Here is an 11,705-nt window from a genome sequence, read left to right as displayed (position 1 = left end):
TTCCCTTGAGTTTTCATGAAGTTTTAAGTAAGTTTTATGAAGGTTTTATGTTGGAATGGGTAGATATGCATGTTAAGGGTTTATGTGGGTTTTATGCCCAATGTATGTTATGTGATGATGTGTTGAGGAGTTTAAGTTAGTTTCTTTGCTCTCTTTGCTTGTGGGAGTGTGTATGCATGCTTGGGAGAGAGTATGTGAGGTTTGGGGTGTTTTGGAAGGTTTTGGAGGCTGGTGTGCAAAGGCTGAGTTCTGATGAACTCAGGTTCGGCCGCCGAAGGTGGTTTCGGCCGCCGAACGTGCCTTTGGACGCTTGGTTTGGCCGCCTAACCTTGCCCCCGAAAGTTGAGTTTTGGCTTGAAAGCAGACTTTCGGCCGCCGAAGGTAATGTTCGGCCGCCGAAAGTGCCTGACTTTCGTCTCTGGAGAGAGGGTTCGGCCGCCGAAGGTGCCGCCGAAGGTACCCGAGTTTCGTCTCTGGAGAGAGGGTTCGGCCGCCGAAGGTGCCGCCGAAAGTGCCTGTCCAGCCTTTTCATGGCTGTTTTCTATGCATGTTCCAGTGATGTTTAGAGGGGTTTTTGGGGAGTTTCTTATGAGTTGTTAGAGTGTGTTTGGTACCTCATGTGAGTCCATCTGTGTAGGATCGGACCTGAGACATCGAGGTGTCTAGCTTCAGTGCTAGTTGGCCAGTAGAGTTAGCTGAGCAGTGACTTCAGGTGAGTAGAACTAAACCAAATCTTTTATTTTAAGAAAATCAAATGCCTAAAGCATACTCATACATCATGTTATGTAATAGGATGATTGCATTAGCTTCACCATGCCCATGCACCATGTTTATATGTGATAGGATGATTGCATTAGTTTCACGAAGGTGACGCATTGCATAATTTGCTGTGTATATGATGAGATGGGTGGACCAAGGCGACCTCAATAGCCCGCAAGTCTGTCAATGAGTCTTTGTCAATCGGGCGAGTACATTTAGGAAAGCCCCATGAGAGCTCCTTCGGGGCCAAGTTTTGACAGAGGGAATGTTGGGGTCATGTCTAACCCTGAGGGGAAGGACGTTTCGTGAACCCTCTAAAATCACCCGCAAGAGGAAGAGATTTGCTAGCGTGAACTCAAGCGGGGGTGATATGTTTGTTGTGCTATAAATGTGATATGACGCATTTCATGAATGCATGAATAAGAAGAATAATTGAATTGAATAAAATGTCTTTATAATAAAATACATAAAAAGGGTGGAACAATAAAATGAATAATAATATACCTAAAAATGGAGAAACTAAATAATAATAAGAATAATAATAATAATAATACAATGAATTGTTTTCTCTGTTTCTACTCACTGGGCTCTTGTAGCTCACCCCATTCCCTTAACCCCAGTTTTGCAGGGCCAGAGTAAGTAAGCCAGAGTTCAGTCAGAGTAAGCTATGGGGAAAGAAGAGGTTCAAGCATGGGTTGCCATGTTTGGTTGTAATAGCTTAGTTGTGTTTTGTTTATGTTTAAGAGATGTTTGTATGTATATGTTTATGGAGATAGTGATAGTTATGTAAGAAAATTGCTAAAGAGATGATATGTTGTGTAATGCTATGTATGTTTGTTTGCTTGTATAGCGTAGTTATGGACATGATAGAGGGACTTGATGTATGGTCCTTATGTATGTAAGGGTTATGAAAGAATAGAAAGAGTAATGTTATAAAGAGATAGAGCCAAGTTAAGAAAAGTATAGATATGCCATGTGTTGTAGCAGGAGATGTATAGAATTGTGCTTTGCCTAGAGTGTTGGTAAATCTCTTTTTGTTATGCATGATCTTGAGAAAATGTTTTAATGTTATGAGTTTTGAATGGCCCGTGAGGGAAGAAAGGGTTCCAATCCCTTGACCCAAAGCGGATATGTTTTAATGCAAGCTTGATGACCCATTTGGTATGAGGTTCTATGTTTTCATGCATAGGTCAAGCTGAGGTAAGGAAAACAAGTTTAAAGGCTTTTATGAGACCAAAGTTTAAGTTTTCAAGCAAAGTTTGATCATGTATGGGATTATACCTAGAGTTCAGGATGTATAGAGGCTTACTACGGGTCCCGGCGGCCTTAAGCCGATCTGGATCCTAGTGCCGAGCAGTTTGGGGCCGTTACAAGAGGGGTACCGGTTTCCGGGCTGTTACAATAAACATCTAAACACCCAATGATGAGATTATCTGACACCACGGTGTTGGATGTATTTGCCTCCTGCTGAGTCATGGTGAAGATCCGTGCTGGGGCTGATGGACCTTCGCCTCTGAAGCCTGCTGAGGAAGAGGCTGCCCCTCTTCCTCTGCCTCTGCCACTTGCCTGAGTCGCGGCTGGAGCTGCTGGCTGAGCCACACTACCATAAGCTGTCTACTGAGACTGTGCCCCAAAAGCTGCCTTAGGACACTCCCGAGCCATATGTCCCTCCTGCCCACATCTGAAGCAGGCTGTCGTCTCAACCAGACATACTCCTTTGTGCGGCCTCCCACACTTCTTGCATACTGCATTATCTACACTAGAGCTTGAGCCACTCCCTAATCCAAGACCAGACTTGATCTTATTCCAGAACTTGTTCTTCTTTGGCTTCTTGGTGGTACTGCTCCACCTCTTACTACCTGAACTCAGAGAAGAAGGGTCTATCCTTCCCTCACCTGGGGTCTTGGAACCAGAAGGCTGTGCCACTGCTTGCTTGACTTTCCCTTCGATGATAGCACTAGCCTCCATCCTCTGAGCCATATCCACTATGGCATGGAAACTCTCCCTCTCTGCTGACTGAATCAAGGAGGAATACCTGGAATGGAGCCTCATGATATACCTCCTTGACTTCCTCTGATCTGTGTCCAGATTCTGCCCAGCAAACGGCAACAGCTCCAAGAATCTGTCTGTATACTCATCCACGCTCATCTCATCTGTCTGCCTCAACTACTCAAATTCAATCATTTTCAGCTCCCTGGAACTGTCAGGGAAAGCCCATTCTGCAAACTCATTGGCAAACTCCTCCCAGGATAGACTGTCTAACCTCGGGTTCACATAATTCTTGAACCACTCTCGGGCCTTCTTGCATTTTAGTGTGAACCCAGCCATCTGAATGGCTCTACTGTCATCAGCCCCTATCTCATCTGTAATTGTTTTGACCCTCTCAAGGTACACAAACGGGTCATCACCGGTTTCAAACTGGGGAGCACCCAGCTTCATGTAGTCGGTCATCTTGACCTTGCTCCCTCCAGATGAGCTACGTTTAGGCATTTGGGTTTCTGGGACAGTAGGTGCTGCTGGTGGTGGAGGAGGTGCAGCATCCCCCGGGGTAGAGTTTGTTGTACCTGGATAGAAAGATGGGGGTGGGTACATGGAGTACTGTGGGTACTGTGGGTAGAAAGGTGGGTACGGCATCTGAGAGTGATAAGGGTTAAAACTGGGGTAATCCGATGTACCTCCCATCGAATAACCGGGATTATGTGAAAAGGGTGGGTAATAGGGTGGCTGAACAAATCCCGAGGCCTGAGTGCCTCCTTGGAACTCTCCCATTCCCTCTTCCGACATACTTACTCCGAGACTGCCATCCCTCCTCTGATCCACATCCATCTGATCTCCCACATCCTCTGACATTTCCCCTTGCACTGTTCCCCTCACTGATCTGCTTCTACCCAGGTCCAGAGACCTTCTAGGGTCTCTTACTGCTCTTTCTCTGCTAGACCTACTTGACATTGCCCTAGGCAATGCAGAAGGACGGGCATCAGTGCCCTCGTCCTGGGGTGGTACTCCAGTCAATCGCGCAGATCGACGAGTTCCTCTCATCCTGTTTTCTGAAAAACAGCACACATCACAAAAATATTAGCATTTGCACATGAACCCGCATCACATACATAGCAAATCATTAATGCACATGCATATAATCATGGCATTTCACATCATCATTCAAGACAGGACTCCACATCCTATCCACGTGGACATGATTTTCCTATTGTGCTTGACCTTCTATAACCTCTATGAGCCCGACACTCTAGGTCCGACCATATGAACCTAGGGCTCTGATACCAATCTGTAACGACCCGAAAATTCAGACCGCTACCGGCGCTAGGATCCAGGTCGGCATAAGGCCGCCGGGACCCGTAACAAGCCTAACATTCATCCTGTGAACCTGTTTAATCCCATACATGATCAACAACATACATAAAAATTTTGAACTTTTCTTTCATTCCTTTACCAAACTCAACCTGTGCATGCACTATACATAAATATAACCATAAACGTTGACCCCTCTTTGGGATCTCATCAATGCCCCAATGGGTGACATAACATGTGTTGAGTTGGTTTACATAAACATCATAAAACATCTAAGATCATGTATTAAAAGGGATAACAACATTTTATGGTCAAGCACACCTTTAACATCCATGAACATCATTACATTACATTTCTATACTGTACTTATACATGACTGTACTAAACATAACATCTCAACATTATTCATGTCCACACTATCTATTACATAACCAAGACTTCATTACTCTTGCTGACCTCCTAGTCTACCCTGTACCTGCAAACCTGGGGGTTAAGGGAGAGGGGTGAGCTATAAAGCCCAGTGAGCAGAATAATAAAACATTTAAAGCATATGATAACATGGGATGCATCACATCACAATCATATCACATCAAGGATGAATTTGTCACCCATAGCCCTCAAAGTGGTCCAACTGTGCCAGGGGTGTAGAATGGGCCTCACTGGTCTTTCTCTTACATAACATATCATAACATAACATTCCAACTGTGCCAGGGGCGTAGAATGGGCCTCGCTGGTCTTTCTCTCACATAGTGCCAGAGGCGTAGAATGGGCCTCACTGGTCTTCCGTACCGTATCATATCATACCATATCATATCATAGGAGGGCTAAAGGATCATTCAACATTCATCCATATCATCAACATATTATGCAATGCAATATATTCGTGAATTCTAATGCAAACAACCTAATATATCTCATGGCATTCATGATGCGTGAATCATGCTAAGAATTAATTTATTTACTTTAAAACATAAAAAGTTTATTCCACTCACCTCTGGCTGAAGCTCTACTGACTCTGAGGCGACCGACTCACTGCTGGGGTCCTTGGTTCCTCGGGTCCGAACCTACACAGGTGGACTCAAATGAGGGACCAAACGTCTATAATCAAGACTCTGAAATACTCTCCAAAAACCCCTTAAAACACCTTAAAACAATCATAGGAAACATGCAAAGGAAGGCTGAACAGGGCACTTTCGGCGGCAGGTTCGGCGGCCGAAAGTCCCTCCAGAGCCAAAAGTCAGGCAGGTTCGGCGACACCTTCGGCGGCCGAAACTCCCAGACAGAGACGAAACTCATGCATGTTCGGCGGCACTTTTGGCGGCCGAAACTGCCCTCCAGAGACGAAAGTCCTCTTTCGAGGGCAGGCTTCGGCAGCCGAAGGCTGCCTCCACAAGTGGGTTCGGCGGCTGAAAGTCCATTCGGCGGCCGAACCTGAGTTTCTCCAAAGTGGCAGAAACTCAACTCCAACATGTACAAACGCCTCCCAAACCTTTCAAACATGCATAGACCTGATCTACAACATGCATACTCAAGCATACAAGCTCCTAGGGGCTTCAACTATCTTAAACCCCAACTACAACACATCAAGCAACCTCAAACATCATACATTGCTCAAAAACTTAACATAACCCATAAAACCAACCAAAACCTAAACATGCATTTCTACCCCATAAATCAACTTAAAACTTGTTCAAAACATGTAGTGAGCTCAAGATCGGCCCTTACCTCTTGAAGATCGAGAGGAAAACGACCCTAGCTTGAAGATTGAAGAGTTTGAGTTTCTTGAACCTCAAAGCTCCAAAACTTGCTTTATGCTCGAAAATCTTCAAAACAAAGTGAAAACTTGTGAAAATCGTGAAGATTTGAAGGAAGAAACTCAAGATCGGTGAGGGACGGCGGAGAGCTCACCTTGGCCGAAAATGGGGAGAAAAGCTCGCCCGTTTTCGGCTAAGGGACCCCTTTATAGGTGGCTGGTCAGGCCACATTCGGGAGTCGAACGTGCCTCCGCATGCATGCCATGTTCGGCGGCCGAACATAAAGTTCGGCGGCCAAACCTGGTTTCCCTCACTTATGCCTTCGGGGGCCTAAGGCACACTCGAAACACATGCATGTTCGGCGGCCGAACTTGAGGTTCGACGGCCGAACCTGCATCTTCCTCCAAGGCTATCTCCATTAAAATTCAACTTCCTTTTTATTTAAAATCATAAAATACATTAAAACATTTTATAAAAACATAGTTTTTCCCTTCTAGAGGTTTTCGACATCCGAGATCCCACTGGACGGTAGGAATTCCGATACCGGAGTCTAGTCGGGTATTACATTGAACATCGTTTTTCCTTGTGGCCCTTCAAGCCGCCCGCAATAACTGCCGCAGCAAATCACAAAGGAAGTTCAGCTATGCAAAATTCATAGCGATAATCCTATAAATAAAAAGAAACAAGAAACGAGGAAAGTAAACCAATCAAGTGTTTACTTGGAAGAGCTAAGGTATTAATGGGAGGATTGAACATGGAAATGACAGCTACGCCGTCGTTTGCAACCTCCAAGGTGACGTGAGGCTTTGCCATGTTTCCTTGAAAAGGCTAAAAGCAGCCTAAATGGAGGTGATTTTGCCAATTACTTCTAGTGAAGAAGAGGAAGAAATTGGGAGATCTTTCTTGGGAGCGAATGGTGATGACACAGCTTCAGTTGTTGGGAGATCTCTAGCACGCAAATCATCACCACCTCCAGGCATGTCACTACCTCCACCAACACCATCAACATCTCCACCATCATCTTAAATTTTAATGCTAATTGCTTTATGGATTTGCGAGTACTTTCACTTACCTCTTCACCTTCACGGTCGAGGGATTTGGTGAAGTGTGGTAATTGTGGGTGTAGTTGTTCTTCAGTAGCTTCCTCCACCAGGGGTGCTTGGTTCCTGTTTATGAAACTAAAATATGATGAGTTTGAGGAAGAAAATCGATTCTATATAGCTGGATTTGATCTAGTCTCAAATCCACATGTGCAAATTGAGAATGAATGTGCTGCATTACATGAAACAGTTAGTAGCCAACAGTAGGCAATACAAGATTTACATGCCGAACTGGAAGAGGAGAGAAATGCCTCTTCAATGGCCACAAATGAGGCAATGTCAATGATACTGAGGTTATAGAGGGAGAAGGCAGAGATCCAAATGGAAGCAAGGCAATTCAAGCGTTTTGCATAGGAGAAGATGGCTCATGACCAGCAAGAGTTTTTGCATGCTGGAGATGATGAGGATCGCGATTCGGGTGCGGGAGGTGATGGGATGGTAACAGAGGGGCTGGGGATGGTGGAGATGTTGATGGTGTCAATGGAGATAGTGATGGTTTTATTAATGGGTGTTTTTGAAATTAAAAATATTTTTCTCTCTTTCTTTAATATATTTTAGGATGGAAGTACTTTCAATTTTAACGGAATAAAAATACAGAATTTAAGTGTTTGATTTTAAAAATAAAATGACTAATTTATTAATTATGTTAAAATTTAGAGATTAAAGTGTAATTTATTAAAATATTATTATAAAATTACCATAGAAAAATCTTAAAAAATGAAAGGATGCCAGAGAATGAAAAACATGAGATGCGAAAGAGAAAATAAGGGATAAAAAGAAAATAAAAGAAAACAATGATAAAAATAAGAAAAAATAAGGAAAATGGGAAAATTAAGGAAAATGAGAAAAGAAAAGAAAGAAAAGAAGGAAAAAGAAAATAAAAGGGAAGAGCATAACATAACGATTTGGGAAAATGAAGAAAAATAAAAGAGATAACGAAGAAAATAAAATATAATATAAAAAATGAAAGCAAAAATTTAGAATATTAGAGAAAAGAAAATAAATGAAAAAATAATGAGAAAAAAAAAAGAAAAATGATAGGAAGTGGAAGAGAAAATGAAAGAAAAAAAAGAATATTAGAAAAAATAAAAAAATAAAATAAAAATTAAGAGATAAAAGGAAGAATAATGAAAGAAAATAAAAGAGAAAATTGAAGAAAATGAAAGAAAATAGAAAAAAAATAGTAAAAAGATCAATAATGAAGAAAAGAAAATATGATAAAAGAAAAATGAAGGATGAGGAGAAAAGATGAGAAACAAAATGAATAAAATGAAGGAAAATGAGGTATGTACGTATATAAATATACGAATTAGTAAAGGGTTTAGTAAGGGATTCAATCCATTTACTTAATTTAAAAGAAAATAAGAATGAATAAAAATAAAAATAAAAAATATTTTTTAAATTTAAGTAATAAATTCCCTAATTTATTATTAATTTTTAAATTATTAATAGATTCCGTAACAGATTATTTTTTATTACTAAATTAAAAAAAAATTATTACTAAATTAAAAAGAAAAAAACAGAATTCTAAAATAAAAATGTATAAAATTTTAGTAACAGACAGAATCTGATTCACTAATTTTAAAATCAATAATTAAATTTGTTATTAAGTAACGAATTAATAATTTAAAAACTAATAATTGACTACAAAATTTATTATTAATTCGTTATTAATTTATAATAAATTTAAACTCATTATTATTTCGATAAATTTTTGTAGCGATAATTTTTATATTTAAAGATTAAAAAATTAAAAACTTTCCGAAAGAAAAAGACTTATTCCGAAAAAAATTAATATATAAGTGTGTGAGAGCCTTCTCAATATGGTCGGTAAACCATGTAACTGCCCATCTTTTTTTTTTTTTAAATTAAAAAAAATCGTAAATGGATTTTCTCAAATAAGATACTATTTTTTTTTTTTGGAAGTTTTAATTATGCGCTAAATTACATGAATTATTTCATTCAGAAATAGGAAAAATTATGATAAACAATTTAATTTGGTAACTGTAGAAAATAAAATTATTTGTTTAATTGGTGTAAAAAAATTACTTCATATTATTTGAAATTAAATTATTAATCTTATAGTTAATTATATACACTAAAAAAATTATATTTATCGTTAGTAAATTATAAAATTTTATTTGTAATTTAATTTATAACTGAATAACGAATCTAACTTTTTTGTTTGCATAAATTTTGTTTGTATTTTTTTTCAAATGAAAAATAATTTATTTATATTATAAACGAATCCACAAATAGAATATTTATTCGTGACAAATGTATATAGCATGCGTTTGTAGTTTTTATATGTATATTTTCTCTTATATATAAACAGAGTTATTCAAATGACGAATAAGCTATTTATAAATCCGTTTGTAAGGTAAATTACTAATTTTATTTGTAAATCTATTTGTGATATAAATAACTAATCTCTTTATAAATTTATTTAAGATACAAATAACTAATCTATTTATAAATTTATTTGTAAATACATTAACAATACAAACGTCTAATATGTTTATAAATTCATTTGTGATTCAAATAAGATGCAATCGAATCGAGCCAACATTTTCAAAATTTAAACTTGTTTATTAAAAAGATTTATAAGGTCAAATTAGATTCGTAAAATATTTAATGAACTCAAGTTTGATTCGAACTCGACTCGTAATAAACTCGTATTTAAATTTATTATTACTTAGAGCTAAAAAAATAATATTAAATAAAAAATATTTTAAAATTTCTTATAGCCCATATAAAAATTTCATAACATGATAAAAATCATATACTAACATTGAAGAGATAAGAGGCCTTCCCTTTTCACAGGAAAGGAGAACTTCTCATCTTTTATAATTCACTTATGTGGAATTAAAATTAGATAGATACATACAAATTTAAAAATAACATATAATCCATTTTTAAAATTAAAAAATTCAAATAAATTTGTAAACGAACATGAAATCTGTTTGTAAAATTAAATGAATATAAATAACTTCTCTTATAGATTTATAATCCATCATAGAATTAAATGGACACAAATTGATATGTAATCTGTTTGAAAAATTAAATGGATATAAATGAATTCATAAGAAGACGTGTAATTCATTTATAAAATTAAATAAATATAAACATATTTATAAATGGACGTGTAATTTATTTGTAAAATTAAAAAGATATAATTAGATTCACAAATAGGCATGTAATGCATTTGTAAAATTAAATAGACACATACAACTTCTCAAACGAATATTTAATCTATTTATAAAATTAAATTGACATAAACAGATTCAGAAATGAACGTGTAATTCATTTATAAAATTAAATAAATACAAACAGTTTAACAAAAGGATTTGTAATCCATTTGAAAAATTAGATGAACACGTGACTTCTCAAATGAATGTGTAATCCATTTATAAAATTAAATGGATATAAACGGACTTGCAAATAAATTTATAATCTATTTGTAAAATTAAATAAATACAAACATATTCACAATCTATTGTAAAATTAAATGGATATGGATGACTTTTTAAATGGATGTTAATGCGAAACCCATGACCAATATGTGATAAAAAAAATTCCATCACACAACTTGATAAAAAAAAACAAAGCAAAGATATCTCTCAAAAGGTTGTTTTACTATACCCTAATTAACGAATATGATTAGAACCATAGATAATGGAGCGAAGGTTGCTCCCTAACCAACCAATGTGATTAAAAACATAGATAATCAAGCAATTCCAGTTTTGAGAACGCCACAAGAAATTCTTGATAAGTTAACTAAGTATAAAGGAGATTCATATTAGAACGCTATTAGGTTAAATCTTTATAAATTGCTAAATAATGGAGAAAAACAAAATATTGTTCACAATATCATCTTTTATTCATTGGCTTCATAGCTGCACCTTAAAAGTGTTTTTATAGCCTCGAAATCCTAATTCTAGGATAGGAAAGTGTAATTATAATATAGGAAGAGTATCTAGTCGAATAGTCAAACTTAAATTACAATTAAATATCATTTTTCTAAATTGTTTTGAAAAAATCTCCTTTCTAGATGAACTGTACGAATTTAGCTTCTAATTTATGCTAAATTAATTTGAAATAAATCTCAAAAAATAATAAAATACCAAAATAATAAAATTAGTCTAAATGCAATTTGGTCATACATGCATTATGTGATCTTAAATTGTGTTGTGTGTCTATATGTGTCGAAGAGAGTGTAACTTGTTTTCTTATTCTCCCATTATTCTCAAATATAATTTTCACCTCGTAAGTCTTGAATTAAGCGATTGTAACTTGATTTATTATGATTTGGAGTTTTCCCTTTTAAAATTTTAAAATATTATACCATTTCCTTTCTCGTATCAGATATATAATTTATTTATAAAATTAAATGAACGCACACAAACTTATAGATAAACATGTAATTATAAAATTAAATAGATAGAAATGAATTTACAAACTGACATGTAATCCGTTTGTAAATTCAAATGGTTTTTCAATAGATATATAACTGCTTGTAAAATTATATAAATATAAATGAATTTATAAATAAATAATATATCCATTTGTAAAATTAAATAGATATAAAAGAATTCACAAACCAACTTATAATTTATTTGTAAAATTAAATGGATATAAACAGATTTGCAAGCGGATATAAACAGATTTACAATAAGATATAATCCATTTATAAAATTAAATAGATACAAATGGATTTATAAATCAATTTATAAGAAAAATATTTTCTAATATCTATTTATAAAATTGTTATAGTTACAAATATATT

The 11,705-nt window shown here is 36.1% G+C and overlaps 1 long non-coding RNA gene across 2 annotated transcripts; it reads right to left on the bottom strand.

Annotated features, from left to right (window-relative positions):
• Positions 1-6,274: 6,274 nt before the first annotated feature.
• LOC122724408 lies at positions 6,275-7,429 on the bottom strand. Of its 2 annotated transcripts, XR_006351806.1 has the most exons (4): positions 7,101-7,428; positions 6,892-6,985; positions 6,539-6,803; positions 6,275-6,430 (listed from the first exon to the last, which is right to left on the bottom strand). It is a non-coding gene; the product is annotated as an uncharacterized LOC122724408 (long non-coding RNA). The 2 variants fall into 2 exon arrangements; XR_006351805.1 differs by having other exon boundaries at positions 6,539-6,985; positions 7,101-7,429.
• Between the last annotated feature and the right edge of the window lie 4,276 nt (positions 7,430-11,705).

This window comes from Manihot esculenta, chromosome 8 (assembly GCF_001659605.2).
Source record: "Manihot esculenta cultivar AM560-2 chromosome 8, M.esculenta_v8, whole genome shotgun sequence".
Lineage (NCBI taxonomy): Eukaryota > Viridiplantae > Streptophyta > Magnoliopsida > Malpighiales > Euphorbiaceae > Manihot > Manihot esculenta.
This window is presented reverse-complemented; position numbering and strand designations above follow the sequence as displayed.